Raw genomic sequence first — 18,782 nt, 5'->3', positions numbered from 1 at the left:
CCAGGATGAGTTTGCGGAGTTGGTGGCTGTTAGGGCAAAATGTTGTCACACAGACCGATCTGTCACCCTTTCTCCTAATTCTTTGCTCCAGCAATGTCTCTCTTGGTGTCCACCAAGCTCTTTTCAAAGAATGTTTAATTAATTTCTTTGGATATCCCCTCTCAAGGAGGCGGTCTCTTAATTTGTTTGCATGCCTGAAATATTCCTCTTTTTTGGTGCAGTTCCTGCGAATTCGCAAGAACTGACCATAGGGTAGATTTTGTCTCAGACTACGAGGATGGTTGCTCGTAAAATGAAGGGCCTTATTCCGATCTGTCTCTTTTCTAAAAAGTGTGGTCTCGAGCTCTCCGTCCGAAGCCACTACCTTGACGTCCAGAAAAGTGATTGAATCGTTTGACGAGACACTACTGAATTTGATGTCATTTGATCTTCCATTGAGCCAACAAATAAACTCGTCTAGTGATTGCTGTGTACCAGTCCAAATTAAGAAAATGTCGTCGATATAACGCATATAGTTGGAAATATTAGCAGCGAACGGGTTGTTATTATGTATGAAATTATTTTCATATAAACCCATGAATAAAACTGCCAACTCAGGTGCGAAAGGACAACCCATGGCCACGCCTCGTATTTGGTAAAAAAACTCTGAGTCAAAAGAAAAGTAATTTTTAGATAGTGCAAACTTAGCCAGAGACAGGAGAAATTCCGTGGGAACTTGTACTGGTCGCTCTCTTAAATTTAAAAACCACTCTAAGGCCTCCAAAGCTTGATCTTGTGGGATTTGGGTGTAGAGTGACACCACATCCATTGTAACCATCAATTGTGTGCTTTTGTTGAAATGCACGGATGTGATTCTATTCAGGAAAGCAGTGGTGTCTTTCAAATGTGCCGGAACCTGATTGATGAATGGTTTCAGAAAAAAGTCGATATATTGAGCCACTGGCTCAATGAGTGATTCACACCCAGAAACTATGGGTCGTCCTGGGGGGTCCAATTCATTTTTGTGGAGTTTGGGTAAGGCATAGAAGACCGGTATCCTTGGGTACATATTTTTCAGGAACAGGCGTTCTTTAGGTCCCACGAAACCTTGTGAAAAGCCTTCCTCTATGATATGAAATAGTTGGTCTTGTAGTTCTTTAGTTGGGTCTTTTGTGATTTTCCGGTAGCAGGTCACGTCTTCCAATTGGCGGAGTACTTCGTTCTTATATTTGTTGACGTCCCAAAGGACCACTGCCCCACCTTTGTCAGCCTGCTTAACTACAATAGATCTATCATTTTGCAGGTCGATAAGGGCATCTTTTTCCTTTTTGGCTAAGTTAAACCTCACAAAGCTTTTTTTGCTTTCCATTGCCTGTATTCCTGATAAGATGGTTCTCTCAAACGTTGCGATTTCCTTGGGAACCTTGGGTCCTGTTGGACAAAAAGTAGATTTCCTCTTTAGTCCGGTGATTTCTGCCGTTACTGCCTCGGTTGTCTCTGAAAAAAACGTTTTCAAACGGATTTTGCGACAGAACTCCATGGTTTCAAGCTTCATTTTGATGAAGTCTGTAGATCTAGAAGGAACAAAGCTTAGTCCTTTTTGGAGAATGGAAATTTCCGCTGCTGTGAGTATTTTGTCAGACAAATTATAAATTGGTGATGAAGTTAACTCCTGTAATATTGGCGTCGTGTCCTCATTTCCCATGGTTGGGAATATCGGAACCGTCCTCTGCCTTGTCGTTGGCCTCGGCCTAAAAAACGTGCCTCCTGATTGGATGTTTGTGGATCCTGATTTTGTTGGTTACCCCTTTGGTTCTGATTGGCCCTAGTCGTTGTATCTGTAGTCTCACTAGAAGATGATGACGATTCTGAAAAGTTAATGAATCTCTTCCGGGATCTCCCCTGATAGTTTTGGAGATAATTTCTAGAATCGTTGGTAGAATAGAAATCCTTGTTTAGGTAGGGATAAGTAGATTCCAACGAAAAATTCTTTTTGTCCTGCTCGAATTTGTTACTTTTTTGGATAACCGTGTAATCTTTAAACTCGAGAATTTCTTTCTCAACTTTTTCCAATAAGGCCTTCGCATCCGTAAGGTTAGGATTGTTTTTGATCTCACTTTCAAGGTCCGCAATCTCCTGTAGTTGTATCAATGAGAGTCTATGGGCTGTCTCCACCGTGAGGACCATAAGGTCCCTGCTGCATTTGGTCTCTATGCAACTGTAACCTTTCTTGTAGATTGGGTCGTCTATAAAAACTACTGGAATGTTACGTATCTGAAGCCCTGATGGAATGGTGCCTTCCTTTAAGTGCTGTAGTAAGAAATGTCCGTGAAGGTCCGTGCGTATTTGTTTTTTACGTAATCTGGTGAGTTTATCCGACTCGTTCTGTGTTTTTGCTGTAACACTCAAGGTGGCCGATGCGAAGACCGGCGGTGCTCGTATCAAATTCTGAATGTGTTCTTCGCTGTAAGCGAAGGCATCATTCTCTGCCATTACAGATGACAAACAGGGGATGACTAAGACTCAGACAACAAAAGACAAACTAAACATTTAACATGAACTTGACCATACTAAAAATTACAACTGCAGCAAAAACGATTTTAACAACAATGACCCTGAAGTTCCCTAAAGGGTGGTGGCTATTTGGCCACTAGACTAAACCTCGCGGGCAGCTGCCCGCTCCTAAAGCTAGAAAACAACACCGGGTTGTGGCTCAAAAAAACTCAGCTGAACTGAGCCGAAAATACAAGAAAACAGAACAAACAGTTCAAGCTGAGAAATACTCAACACAATACTTTAATAGCTCCTAAAAAGAAATGAAACTGAGAAGGAGGGTTTTATAAATTTCCTTATTATTTGACGGAAATGATTTGAATTTATTTCATATTTCAAAAATAATTTTGCGCAGAGACATTTCTTTTGTTGCGCTAAGGTCTTATATACAAAATTTTACAAGACATATATTACAATGACACATAACTGATGATCCCCTGGAAACAAAGAGAAAATATATGCAAACATTCATCAAACACTCATGGCCATTATACTCATGCATACACGACAAACATACAAAAACTGTCAAGAACTGGGTCCTTGTGGCGACCTTTCTTCCCTTGTACAATTAATTACATCTCAATTTAAATGTCCAAAAACATTTCATTATTGAAATTGATGCAAGTCGTTTCCAATGCAGAGGGACCTAAACATAAAAACACCGAAACCAACTATATTAAAATTTCAACTTGTCTACCACAGGCTATACAAATAGCACATGACACACAGCAGACTTTGGACAAAGGTAGATAATGTTCGCTCGACTTACTGGAGAAAGAGAACGTGTCCTCTTTTCCGGCTGCCACTGATTGAGTACTTGTGTATCTAAAGGGAGGGAGAACGGTCGAAATGAAATCCGTTAACTATCGTCGTCTCTTTTACAACTCTGAACAACCGTTAACATACGCATTCGAAAACCTGGACCGCAACCAGCTGTATGGAGTTTAGAACTTACTTAGATAAGTTTCTCAGTCAACTTCAAGATGCTTTTCCCGCGCCGGAATCTGAAAAAACGAAACGAGCTGTATAAGTCGTCAACGGAGACTCAAACGACCTGATATCTCAGAGCTCCTGTTCCCTAGACATGACTAATCCTTGTTTCCCTGCAAGCTTACCGGGAGTACATTTTCCATCCGTCCACAACCTTGTCAAACCACGAGTGAGGATACACACAGCCTTGTGGGTACTAGTGACGTGTAGCTCTCATTAGGACTGCCAGAAGCGCGAAGCTTACTGGTACATGTAGTTTATTCTCAGCGACCCTACAGGTGTGTTTTTTGAAAATGTGGCTAGGATTTCATGAACCTGAAGAACAGTGTTTCGAATTTGAAATACTAAAGATGAAAAAGACAAGTGGCTTCCGGGTGTTGTGGTTAAAAATTCTTCCTATATAGTTGTATATTCACAAATGTAGAACAATTCCTTTGCTACGCACCTAAACTACGGGGAAGGCTTCCCCAAAGCGGGGAGTAATGCATGGCTCAACAAATGATCGGAACTCTCCATCAATCAATCCTTCTCAGTTTCATTTCTTTTTAGGAGCTATTAAAGTATTGTGTTGAGTATTTCTCAGCTTGAACTGTTTGTTCTGTTTTCTTTGTCCCTGGCAGGGCGCATAGCCATCACCAAGATGGTGGTGCTTCCTAAGTTTCTGAACCTATTCTTGAACATCCCCATCCCACCGGGCACTCCAGAATTCAAACTATACGCCCTTAGCACCCAAGCTAGCTTCCTTCACTTCTTGCTGCATCCAACGCCTTTTCAGCCTCACGTGGCGGTGGAGGCTGATCTCACAGCCCCCTGGCCGCTCCTGACCACTCTCTTTGCCCTTGCAAAACCCCCACGCGGAGAGATTGAAACGGTAGAGACCTTGTGCTGGGCCTGGGATGGCCTCCTGAGATACTCTGGCTCTATCATGCTCTCCGCCAATGCCATGCGCATCGCACACATTCCCCCCTTTGCAGACAGCTGGGGCTGGCCACTATATCGGACCTTTCTCTGACAATAGCTTCTTTTCCCTTCCAGCCTAGTCCGTCCCCATGGACACTCTGCTGTATTACCAACTCAGAGCGTCTTGCAGGGAGATTCACCACACGTTTCCTCAGCCCCCTCCTTTGATGGCTGTCCTCGACTTTGCACACACATCCGGCTCCCCCCGCAAGCTGGTCACCAGTCTTAACGCTGGCAGCATCCCTCATTTCCGCTGACCGTGCCCGTGCAGCTTGGAGTGAGGACCTAGGCGCCGATCTCTCTCAGGAGGTCTGGCTGTACTGTTGCAATCAGACCAAACGTCTGTCCCCTAATTACCGCCTGCGCCTCATACATTTTAAATACCTGCATAGACTGCACCGCTCCCCTGCCCAGCTGCACAAAATGGGCCTCATTCCCAGTGACAGATGTCTCCGATGCTCCTCTCCCGACTTCTCCCACCTAGCCTGGCTGTGCCCAAAGGTCTCTGCATATTGGCGCGATGTGTGCGCCGCCATCACTGAGATCACCTCCACGCCTGTCATGCCAGACCCACTGATCTGCCTCTTAGGCTTTGTGGAATACTGTCACACACGCTAGCCCTAGTTGTTAACTAGGGATGGGAACTAGAGGCACAGGGCCTAGGGGCTAGCCAGCCTCCAATACGACATGTAAACACAAATGGGGCTATCCCTAGTTGGGATTCCTACAGGATTTCTAGAGATGCATATCCATTGGGGGCATCTCACAAAAAGTGAAGGACTGGCCTCACACACCACCTGGTGTCATGCTTCATCATAGGCCGTCCTCACCCGCTAAAAACTCTGTTTGATAGAGGGCGGGCATACACCTGGAGACAGGGATGCACTTCTAAACTAGGCGGTGGCCCATGAATTTGTGAAAAGTGATCTAAAAACCATGCTTACAATGATAATGATTATGGCCATGACATCTGCATGGAAGCGGAGCGAGCAGCGTCCCAGGCAGGGGGAGGTGACAGGGAGTGGCGGCTCAGGTATAGGGAGAGCAGAGCCCGTCGTCATGGAGTGAGGGGGCCATGGGTGCAACGGAGTCCCGCATAGGGTTCCTCACCTACGAGGAGGACGTCAGGAGAGGTAAGTTGGGGGCATTGTCCTAGGGGGAGGGATGTGCAGGGGGTAGTTTTTTAGGTTTTAGGGTAGTGTAGTTGTGTTTCTGTAGTGTACAGTAGTGTATTTGGGTTTAGGGTAGTGTCGGGTTGTGAAGGTTAGTGTTTGGGAGTAGGGACAGGACTGGGGGTAGGGGCAGGGTCGTGCTGGGGGTAGTGTTTTAGGTTTTAGGGTAGTGTTGTTGTGTTTGTGTAGAGTAGTGTATTTGGGTTTAGGGTAGTGCCGGGGGTCATGAAGGGTAGTGTTTGGTGTGAGAAGTTGGCCTGGTATATGCTGTCCACTAGTTATAGTGGGCACCTTGTACCAGTCCAAACAACCCTTATTGATGAATAGGTTTAAGACAACCTTTATTGAAAGCTATCCTAGTGGTAGCTATGGAGAGCAGCCTTCAGGCTAAGTCTCGAAGGAATGTAAAGCAGCTTGGTTTACCAGATTATAACCTCTTGAATAACTAAATGAAAGGAGAACCACACAAGGTATATATATAAAATATATGTATTTATTTCTAAATACTCTCTACTAACCTCTTTATGAAGTTAGAGAGCAAGGCACACAATAATACAGTTATTAAACGATAGTAAATAGCACAATATACAATGGGCCCCAGGGGGGAGACCAAACCATATATTAAGAAAGTGGTATAAGAGCCATGACTTGACTAGACGCAGTGCCTAGAGCACGTAGAATCGCTGGGACCCCAAGGAACCGCCCAAGGCAGTGACACCGGAGACCCACGGGGGACGTGTGCAGTGTGAGAACACAGCCGCGAGCCCCGTACAATTCAATAGGATAGTCGCGGTTGGAATTTTAAAGAATAAGGACACTTAGAAGAGGACTTTGAGCAAACCCCTTTAGACTTAGGGGTTTCTAGGGCCAGCACCCACGGGAGCACCGGAGTACTCGTGTTACCTCACCCATGGAAACCGGGTGCATAGGTGTGAGGGTGAGCTTCCTTCCTCTGGATCTGGACGCGAAGATACAATGAACCCACCTCTCGATACCTTCAACTCTGACTTTGTATAACAGAGTATTGAAGTGATCAAGCGGGGGAAGGGAAATTAGGATGGGAACAGCTGTTAAGGAGATCTGTGAAGGAAAAGGTTAGTAACACCACAAAAGCAACTTCAGCAATAGTTAAACAATATCCTAAAAACTCCCTTGAGTTTAGTCTCACGATTATCTTGCGCTATAAGATCATATACGTAAGTTTTAATGCACTCACAAAATCTTTAAACCATGAATGGGACTTTCAAATACCTTGTCCTGTGCCACCACGTAAATACAGAATATGCAAATGCGCTCTTTATATCTCTGTATCTCTTCGTATTAAAGAACATTCAAATGCTCTCTTTATCAAAAGAAAACGAAGTTGCCCAGTTACTGAGTATTCACAAACGAAAATATGCAAATGTGTTCATCACAATGAAAACTAAGCTGCGATGTTCCAACTGCGACTAGATTACTATTCTTACCTACAGAGTACCACCTACTCTGCTAATTCTTGCTTGTGCTGTCAATGGCGGGGAAAACAATGCGGGAGCCGGGATGAACCTGTGAAGAGCAGCGGGAGGCCAAGCGCGAACTGCGGGAGCCGGCATAAACCTGTGAAGAGCAGTGGGAGGCCAGGCGTGAAATGGAACTGCCAAAACAAGGATCCGGGACCTCAGGTAGGCGAGACCCCCACTCCGAAGCCCTAGGGGGAAATACCAAGGCCTCCAACAAGGTGCAGCAAGGCGCCAGGAGAGGAAGGAATCCGGAACGGAGACCAGGAGCTCCGCACTCGGGAAATCCCAAGGAATAGTGAGCACAGAGGAAGAGGCGTGGCTGATGATGTAAGCGCTGCCATGCTCTCCGTGCAACTTCCACCAAGCATGATGGGATATGTAGTTCCGAAGAGAAAAACCTCTCCTGCAAGACAATAAAGAGCTATAAGATCTCCCAGGACACAAAGAAACAAAAAGGCAATGCACAGGCAATACAATTAAAGCAAAACCTCAATCCCTTCATACGCAAGGCAGTTCAAAGCAGTCACATCACCTACAATGGGAGCAGCATACCCACCATCGAGATAGAGAAGCTGCCTCATGCGCTTTGCCACAACAGACCTTAGCGCAGGGTGGCATGACATGAGGCATCTTCTCTAACTCGATGGTGGGTATGCTTCATCATCACTGTGAAGTGAGTGGGGCGGGCCCTAGACCACATGCCGCCCTAGACCTGACAGTACTTCCCCCTCCCCAGCACGGTCTAGAGCCCGACTTTTGAGGATAATGGAGGTGGCAGCATCTCACCAAATGTGGAGCGTGAACATCTGCAGGCTCCCATGAGTCATTTTCGGGCCCATATCCTTTCCAGGATATCAAATACCACAACACAGAACCCCTGAACTTGGAATCCAAAATGTCATGCGCTTCGTACTCCCAATGACCGTGGACCAAAAGAGGTGCTGGACATTCCGGGCACGTGTCACTGGCAGGTTTTAACAGAGAAGTGTGAAACACAGGATGAATCCGCAATGAACCAGGTAGTTGTAATTTGTAACTGGGTTAACTTAACGCACAACCTTATATGGTCCAATGAATTTTGGATAGAATAAACTTCTTGTCTTGAAGGCAAATTTTTTGGTGGAAAGCCATACCTTGTCCCCTGGTAATAGAGTGGGCCAGGTCTATGATGTTTATCATATTGCTGTTTATAGTTTTGTTTGGCTTGAGTAAGATTCCTTTGAATCTGGTGATGTATTTGTTGCATATGGAGAACAGTATCCTGTACGGCCGGTGTATCAGAACTTGTCTTTGGTAATGTCACTGGGATAGTGTTGGGAACATATCCATACAATCCTACAAAAGGAGACGTACCAGTGGAGGAATGTGATGAAGTGTTGTAAGCTAACTCTGCCATCCACAGTAAGTCCAACCAAGAGCGTTTTGCTTCTGAGACGTAACAACGCAAATATTGTTTCAAAGTTTGGTTGAGACGTTCAGTTTGACCATCTGTTTGCGGATGATAACTTGTTGACATATTTGATGTGATCTGTAAGGTTTGACACCATTGTTGCCAGAATTTACAAGAAAATTGAGGTCCACGGTCTGATAAAACTACATTGGGCAATCCATGAAATCGCACGATTTGCTGTAAAAATGTTTGTGCCAGTTGACTGGAGGTTGGTAATTTTTTACAGGCGATAAAATGCGCATACTTTGTTAAACTGTCTATGACCACTAGAATAACTGAATTTTGTTGCGCCGGAGGTCAGCCTGTGATGAAATCCATGGACACATGTTCCCACAGAACAACTAGAGCGCTAACAGTCCTACTTATGATAAACGTATGGCACACCTGAAGCCATCTTGATTGGTATAAAGTGGTAACACTTAAAACATTTAATTTTCACAGGAACAAAATGAGGGGGTGCATTTTTCCATAGAAAGTATGATTAGTGCTGCAGAAAGAATAATTAGGGCACATTTTGACTTCTCAAATCCTCTTCTATTTCATTAAAAAATTCTGACATGCAAACTGAAACATGCACTTTGAATACCAGCAGCAGACTTCACTGGTGAGCAGTAGATTTACTACAGTGATCTAATGAGCAACTAGAGTGCTACCATTCAGAATTTATGGCAAATGTGTGACACATCTGAATGCCTTCTTGATGGAACCAAAGTAAACAAGCATTGAAAATGCAATAGGTCTCTCCCTCGTTTAAGTTAAAGCAATTCTGTTTGTAATTAGGTGGCTTTTTAGCTCTGCTTTTATTAGTGTTTTTCAAAATTTCATGTACATAACATGCATATATGTATATGTATGCATGCATTTATATTTGTATTTATATAGATATGCAGATTATATATATGTTTATATATGTATGTATGTATATATACACACATACATATATATATGTGCATATGTGTGTGTGGGTAGAGGGGTAGAGGTGTAGAGGTAGAGAGGTAGAGGTAGAGAGGTAGAGAGTAGTAGAGAGGGAGGAAGAGAGAGGTAGAGAGGTAGAGAGTAGAGAGTGAGCAATAGAGAGTAGAGAGTGAGTAGTAGAGAGTAGTAGAGAGTGAGTAGTAGAGAGTAGTAGAGTGTGAGTAGTAGAGAGTGAGTAGTAGAGTGAGTAGTAGAGAGTAGTAGAGAGTGAGTAGCAGAGAGAGAGTAGTAGAGAGTGGTAGAGAGTAGTAGAGAGTGAGTAGTAGAGAGTAGTAGAGTGTGAGTAATAGAGAGTAGTAGAGAGTGAGTAGTAGAGTGAGTAGTAGAGAGTAGTAGAGAGTGAGTAGCAGAGAGAGAGTATTAGAGAGTAGTAGAGAGTAGTAGAGAGTGAGTAGAAGAGTGAGTAGTAGAGAGTAGTAGAGAGTGAGTAGTAGAGAGTAGTAGAGAGTGAGTAGTAGAGAGTGAGTAGTAGAGAGTAGTAGAGTAGTAGCGAGTGAGTAGTAGAGAGTAGTAGAGTGAGTAGCAGAGAGTGAGTACTAGAGAGTGAGTAGTAGAGAGAGAGTAGTAGAGAGTGAGTAGTAGAGTAATAGTGAGTAGTCAGTCAGTAAGTGTCAGTCAGTCAGTGTCAGTCAATCAGTTTCAGTCAGTGTCAGTCAATCAGTGTCAGTCAGTGTCTGTCAGTCAGTGTCAATCAGTGTCAGTCAGTCAGTCAGTGACAGTCAGTCAGTGTCAGTCAATCAGTGTCAGTCATTGTCAGTCAGTCAGTTTCAGTCAATCAGTGTCAGTCAGTGTCAGTTAGTGTCAGTCAGTGTCAGTCAATCATTGTCAGTCAGTGTAGGATACAATATTAACAGTAGTGCCACAATAGATAACTCCAACATGCAGGGTTGCACCTCAAGCCTCATAGACTATTATTGGCAGTGAGGAGAACTACTGTACGCTCAGTTACTACTGAACTGGGGAGGCCTCTGTACATTAGTCACTATGCATGCCACTATTTCAGCAATTTTTGGAGTCAATATATCAGTTCTGCATGAACTTCACATGAGCCGTCCAACAACTTTGTTACGTTATCATTGAAGGAGAAGAACTGCAGAGTATTACATCACAACTACTTGGAATAATATTCTCAAGAGTATCAGTTGTTTAATGATGCACAGCTGTTTTTTAGAAGCTTTCTACTATTTATACAGGCTAAGACAACAGCTCGATGGCTACAGATAAGTCAATGGGAATTCCTCAAGTGCATCATTACTACAAATGACGGATTTAATGCCATAAAGGAAGAGCGGTGTGCACCATGAGAATGATGATAATGTAGCTCCATTATGTACAATCAATCAATCATTTGTACTTGACCATATGATGACCAAGGAAGGAGGTGAAAGTGCCAAGATAGGAACTGCTTGTTGTACTTATGTCACAGCAAACTATCCTGATAAAGGAACTTTGTCAGAGACTATACAAACTTTACATAGTCTACAGAAGAAAATGGTAGATGAAGGAGATGGCCCAGATAATTGGTTAAACAGGTGGTTTTCTTTTCTACCATCCAGGATGTTGGGACTGTGGGAGCCTTGCCGTCAGCTATTGTGCCCCAGTTCGTAATATATTGTAGTATCCAATTCTAGCATGTTGTAGGATTGGAACAAAGGTGGGAGGGATGTTTCCAGTTAGGACACCAACACGAGTAATAGATGCTCTAGGCAATACAATTCAATTCAATTCAATTCAAAGAGCTTTATTCGAGAATTTCTCAACAAGCAGTACACACAATAATTGTTAATATCATACATCATGAAAAAAATACAAACAATCAATTTAAAAAAGATAAAAATAGTTACAATAAATTAGCACTATCCCAGTGTCACATTCATCAAAACGGATAACTCCTAGGCAATGGTGCGCTGTCTAATGGACCATGCCCAACCCAAGAATTTAGCGCTTGCAACAGTCAATTGGAGGCAGGAACTAGTGGAAATGATTCTCATAGCTACAGAACCATTGGAAATACTTAAATTCCTGCAAGCCGGTGCTAGCCAAATACGCCGAGGGGCTGCATAGGCCTTGCAGGAAAACAAGAAATGCCCAATGGACTCTTTTGTTATTCCACAGGCGGGACAGGTAATATCAGTAGACCCCCTCCACCTCCCGGTTAAAGACCTTAAGGGGAGGGCGCCTATCCTCAGTTGGAAAAACAGTTTCCTATCCCTAAGATTAAAAGGCAATACATATCGCCTAGTGCCAAGGGTAGACCAAGATTTAGAACCAGTACTTGAAATATCAACTAGAGGGGGGAATGTTATTGAAGTGAAATATGAAGAAGTGGTGCAACAGCAGACAACAGTAGAGAGCATCACACAGCTATACATGGTGAAAGAGCAGTGCAGCCCTAAAATCTTGTTCTGATGAGTGAGGTGAACAGTTCACTTGAAAACAGAGTACATGACTTGCAAGATCGTAGTTAAAGGAAAACCTGTGTTTGGCAAACTTGAAGGAATTTATGGCCTTAGCACACATGCACATATGTTGTGTTCTCAGCAAATTGAAAACATGATTAAACAATAGGAGCAGGAGATTAAATTATCTAAGAGTGCACGGAATCTGATAAGAGGTCTTTGGAGCAGAATGATCACACTCACACAAATACACATGCATTCAATAGTAGAGAATAATTGGTTTGTTAGGCATTGTTAGAACCGTAATAAAGAATGTGTAGAGAATTAGGTTAAAGTTTAGGGTCACAGGTGACTTGATGTTTTTCCACAAACAATATGGAAGTACTAAGTAAGTAATTGTTTAATCTTTTGTAACATATATTGTCTGACTGTGTAGAAAAGTATCTGCCTGTGAAGCAACAAATTGAGACCGACTGTTTACTTGTGTGAAGACGGTCGCTCTCCCTGCTGCGACAGTAAAGAGCTGTTTTTACCTTGCCAAGTGGAATCTGTCTTCTTTATCTTTAATTTATCCTGCAACAGTGGCAAATGATTTCCCCTGGAGGAGATGGCATCAAAGGCTGGTCAATACTGGTGTGATTTTTTTCTGCTAATACCATGTACAACTTACTCTGCAGACCATTGGGACCTGCTGCTCTACCTCTTTGCAGTCTCTCAACACTTCTCCGACCTCCTTGTTATATTCTCCTATTCAAATCTGCCTTCTGTTCTAATTCTAGCTTCAGAAGTGAGTACCTACTTAACCAGCTCTCTTTCTTCCTGTGACTTCTCAGACCCTGCCGTATATATATATAGAGCCCAATAAAAACCAAAAAAGACATCTTCTATGTCCCTACTGTTGGACAACAGATTTCCGGGGGTCTTACACTTTAGCTCTCTTATAATGTTTTTTTTTTTTTTTATTTAGTTTTGTTTTCCAAGCCAGGTGTTTACTGCAGCTCTCACTATACTCAAAATTAGCTAACTTACTCTGCTCCCACCTTCACTGTATACCCTATTCTAAAAAACCCTGACAACTATCTCCTGGCGTCCCACAGTCTGTTAGACTGACCCTCATCATTTCTTTGCTAAGATGTTTACCTAATGTTCTTGTGAGACTCTATACCTATATATCTACCTCTTATGAATGCCTTAAATGTATCCCATGCTGTATTGATTGGGACATAACCCAAATCTATGTCCCAAAAATATTCTATCTCCTGTCTTAACTGTTTAACCACCTCCTGATCCCTTAACAACTTCCTGTCCAATGTACACCTTTGGGGAATTCAGTCAAAACAGACAGTTTGAGAGGGTAACATGGCAGCGGCGAGGTAAACGGTCGCGGATCGCCAGGAACGGGAGTCGAGCTGCCCAGGGTGTGAGCACTTTACCGCCACCCCACCCCCCTTGTCACCCCCCTCCGCGTCTAGAATGACGGCCCGATTTTAGAATTGGAAAATTGTAAACGGATCAAGCTGATACCTGCAGCTTCCTGTGGCATCGCGGATGTAGCGGGTTGAACTACACTGGGGAGCTGTTCAGGCGAAGTAAGAGAGGCTCTGGGGTGGGAAAGGGCTTCAGTGCTGTTACGTTGCCTATGAACGGCACGAGCCTTGAGGGGCAGAGTCAGCACAAGCTCCCTGAAGGAGGCCACAGAGGAAACGAGTAGCAGGAGAGGGGTCTCTGCCTAAGCCTGCAGGGTTGAAGGGCAGGATAGGGGGGTCTGCAAACACCACATTATCCCCATATGGAGAAGGAGGGCTTACCGCCTCCGGAGAAAGCTGGTGCAATTCCTGATAGGATATCAAGGTACACTCTACAAACTAGGACTCTCGGTACTCTGTAGAGGTCAACTGGGGTAAGTCTGAAATTACCCTCAGCCGCGGTAGTCCCCAGTGATATAAGTACTAGCAAAGTTGGAGGGCCTATGCCCACTAAGGTAGTGAGGGCAGGGAAATCTGTAGGGCAGCTGGAGAAGAGCCCACTCAGAAGGGAGGGGGAATCTCACCCCTACAAGTTAAGGTCACTCCATCCCTTGGATCATATTATAAAGTTTTGACCTACGCAATGGCATCCAGGGAGATGGTTGGCAAAATAGCGGGCGAGTCCCTGAAGTTCCAGAAAGAGCCCGAGACTGTGGAGGTTAACCTTATGACGCCTGAAATTAATGTCGGCTAGGAGGCTAAAAGAGATGCGGAAATAGAAAAGAGATATGGAGTAGACGGGAAACCCTTTCAGATACCAATGCAGAACAGTTTCAGCGTTCTGGCATCTGGAGTTGAAGAAGTGGGTGGGGAGGGGCTGCAACATGTTGTTGATGAAAGCTGTATAACAAGAGGCCTGAATTTACAACTGGAAGTCCATCTGGCCTCTCTGGACCCGATGGTCCAATTAGAAACCCCTCTGGCCTCGCTGCCCCTAGAAGTCCCGCTGACTTCCATTCTTCTCGATCTTAAGGAGGAATTGAGGAGTAGGTTTCAAACATCAAAAGCCAATCAAGCTGACATCCAAGCTTCCTGCACAGCACTCGCACAAAAACTGGATGATGTTGCGTCACGGACATGGATGTTAGAGGAGGAAGTAGGCTTGATGAGAAAAGACATTACCAAAAATACTGAAGGCCTTTATGCATTGGTTAAAGAAAATTCAAGACTCAGGGAAGACCTGGAAAGAATTGAAAGTCATCCGAGAAGAAATAATCTGAGGATTTAAAATATCCCAGAAGCGGAGGAGGGGACTAATATCAAAGCTTTGGTAATTACACTACTAAAAGAGACTGTTTTGAAAGATAGGCCTGACATCAACTTGGACCATGAAATACAACGGATACATCAGGCTCCCTTTAAGCGGAACCTACAGCAGCAGAAGCCAAGAAAAATATTGGTAATTTTTCTTTCATACACAGTCAAAGAAACTATCCTTATGGCAGCGTTGAGAAATGGTCCATACACTGTCCGAAACTTCACGTTTACTATCAGGTCGAATGTATGCTGTGCAACGGATCAGAAGCAATGGGAGATGGGTAAAAGAATGGAAGAGTTAAACTTGGAGCTAAGCCCAATTGAAATTTCCAGCAATGGTCCATGTCATGTGGAACAATCAGATGCGCAATTTACGGACAACAGAAGAAGCAGATAGTCTGATAGATAGCATAGGAAAGGGTGGGGTATCTTGAGCAATAGTCCTAATCTGATTTTGAAAATAAGGAAATGAGGTATCTGGTATCGGCTGATCGGGGGGGTGAGGGATGGAGGGAAAGGGAGAGGCATGGCTTATATTTATGGTTTAGTGAGGCAAGCTCCCTCTCTCCGGTGGTCCAACAGGCACCATGCCTGCCATTTACCCCCTATCTCTCCCATGGGAACCCTCCCATGGGAGGGTTCCCATGGGAGAGATAGGGGGTAAACGGGAGGCGGGCAGGGCAATGCGTGGGGAGCAGTGGGAAAAAATCTAAAAAATAATAAGTCCTCAACATTTATATTGTCTTGGCCTACTTTTAAAATAGATTATCAGAGATACCCAGGTCTTTTAAAATTTGCTCATCTCAAGGCAAATGGGTGGGGATGATAATGAGCTACAAATTTCAACCTGGGATGTAAATGGCCTCAGATTGAAAAATAGACAGAGACTGGTGATGAAATACTTAGATGACTCCAAAGCCCAGCTTATTATGTTACAAGAGACCCACCTAACGGCAAGTGAAAGCAGGGGGTTATATGCAAAAGAAAGCTGGGTCGAACGTTATGCAGTATCTGACCAATCAGAATATTGCAAGGGTGTTGCAATACTTATCAGGAGGGGGTCAAAGGTTGAGCTGATTTCCTCCAAAACTGATGATTCAGGCAGGTGGGTTTTAGCAACTCTCAAATGCTCTGGTGCAGTTTGTCTGTGCTGGTTTTACAACTGACATTAGTAGGGGTAACCACGCCTATAATAATAGGGGGAGACTTTAACACCCTTTTAGACCTTACATTGGACAGGTACACTAGCAGGAAGGGAACCCAAGCCCAAGCACCAAAGACTAGACAGGCCCTCAACCATATGATACATGAAATGGGATTGGTTGACACCTGGAGATATTTAATGAAGGATAAGCGAGGTTACACTTTCCGTACAAAAAGTACAACCATTTGTCAAGATTGGACTATTTACTAGTGGACAGAGTGTGGGCTGGGAAATTAAAAGAGGTCCATACATCACCAGGACATATTTCCGACCACGTTGTGGTTAGTGTCACACTAACGGGAATCAGAGCAAGGCATAATGCGAGATGGACATTGAAAAGGTCTATCTTATTAGACCCAGATGGTTCCATCCTTTTGAAAAAAACTACTATAGATTTCTTCCAGGATAATGCCCATTCGGCCTCCATTGGAGTTATCTGGGATACTTTTAAGACTTGTGCACGAGGAATCTTACAAAGACAGGTCTTGTACAAGAACAAGGTGGATAGGGCCGAGCTGAGGAAATTGGAGGGGGAAATTGGGACATTAGTAGTCAAGATGCAGCAAGGGACACGGAACACACAGATCAGAGATGAGGTCCTAGAACAGTTGGAGGAAGCCAGAGTAAATTATAAGATCAAGTTAGAGACAAACTGTAGAGAGAGGTGGGCTACTCAGTATTTTGAATATGGTAAAAAAGCTGAAGCACTGTTGGCATGGCAGTCGAGGGCCGAGAGTGCATGAAATCACATTGGGGAGCTGGTCATCAACCCCAAGGCAACATTACGAACAATGATGAGGAAATGCAGGCCATTTTAGTCTCACTCTTCTCTGAACTATATGCGGAAGAAGAGCACCCTGATGAGGAGAGCCTAAAGCATTGGCTAAATAATGTAGGTCTCCCCGTTCTCACAATAGAGGGTAGGAAGAGTATAGATGCTCCAATTACAGAGGGGGAAATAAGAGAGCAGCTCCAGATTCATAGTGCCAGAGAATAAGTCACTTTTCAATGCAGTAATGCAGTTTATAAGGAGGAAGAACCGATCCCGAATTCTTGGAGAGAGGCCACAATTACTTAGCCGCTAAGAACCCGAGGAAGGACAATTCTTATCGGCCAATCTCCTTGTTGAATGTAGATCATAACATTTACACTGGCAGTTTGGCAGGGAGATTGGCAAATGTGGCTTCCCAACTGATACATAACGACCAGAAAGGCTTTGTCCCGAAAAGACAAATACAAGAATTTACATTGTCATTAATTGGGACAATAGACCTAGCAGTCGCACGTTCGATTCCCTTGGCGGTGATCACTATAGATGATAGAAAGTCGATTTTTTTCACTGGGGTAAAGCGTTCTTCAAAAGAGATATATTCAAACAAGATGAAAAGAAAAAATATTTCCCAACCTTACTGAAAGAAACACCATTGCCTACACTTTAGACTGAGCACCCAGTGACATCGAAAGACCAGGGATTAACCACCTAATCTTCAGACAAAGAGTCTAAGACCTTAATCATTAGTCCAGAGTGGCTCTTTACCAGTTGGCCTGAAAACTAATATATGACATGCGGATGAAAAACCCACGCCTAGTTAGAGAAGTATGTTAGTGTCCACCAACAGTAGTATTGTTTATAATGTGGAATAGAAGGACTGAGAGAGGGGACGATGGAGAGTCAGGTTATTTCACTGGGATAAGAAGTTCTTCAAAAGAGATATATTCAAACAAGATGAAAAGAAAAAATATTTTCCAACCTTATTAAAAAAAGTAACATAGCCTACACTTTTAAGAGAGCACACAGTGCCATTGAAAGACCAGGGATTGAACACCTAATCTTTAGGATAAAAGTCTAACACCTTTACTATTAGACCAGAATGACTCTTTACTGTAAAACCTCAGAACTTTTATATGACAATCAGATCAAAAACCAACGCCTAGGTACAGCATTATGTCATTGTCCATCCACAGTAGTATTGTTTATAGTGTGCAATGAAAGGACTGAGAGAGGGAACGATAGTCGATTTTTTTCAGTGGGGTAAAAAGTTATTTAAGAGAGATATATTCAAACAAGATGAAAAGCAAATATATTTCCCAAACTTACTTAAGAAAATACCATTGCCTACACTTTTGACTGAGCACACAGTGACATTGAAAGACCAGGGATTGAACATCTAATCTTCAGAGTAAGAGTCTAAGGCCGTAAACATTAGACCAGAGAGACTCTTTACCAACCAGCCTGAAACCTAATATATGACATGCGGATCAAAAACCCATGGCTAGGTAGAGACGTGTGTTAGTGTCCACCAACAGAACTATTCTTTATAGTGTGGAATGGAAGGACTGAGAGAGGGAACGATAGAGAGTGTTTTTTTTCCCACTTGGGTAAGAAGTTCTTCAAAAGAGAAATATTCAAACAAGATGAAAAGAAAAAGCATTTTCCAACCCTATTAGAGGAATTAACAATGCTTACACAATTTAGTGAGCACATCATTCCATTGAAAGACCAGGGATTGAACACCTATTCTTCACAGAAAGAGTCTAAGACCTTAACGATTAGGCCAGAGTGACTCAGTAATGTTTAGCCTAAAAACTAATATATGACTTGCTGATCAAAAACCCATGTCTAGATAGATAAGTATGTTAGTGTCCACCAACAGTACTAATCTTTATAGTGTGGCATGGAAGGACTGAAAGAGGGAACGATAGAGAGTCGGTTTTTTTCACTGGGGTAGGAAGTTCTTCAAAAGAGATATATTCAAAAAAGATTAAAAGAAAAAATATTTCCCAACCTTACTGAAGAAAATACAATTGCCTACACTTT

This window comes from Triturus cristatus, chromosome 5_2, assembly GCF_964204655.1.
Source record: "Triturus cristatus chromosome 5_2, aTriCri1.1, whole genome shotgun sequence".
NCBI classification, from domain to species: Eukaryota; Metazoa; Chordata; class Amphibia; order Caudata; family Salamandridae; genus Triturus; species Triturus cristatus.
The sequence above is the reverse complement of the archived record's forward strand: the minus strand, read 5'-3'. Positions refer to the sequence as shown.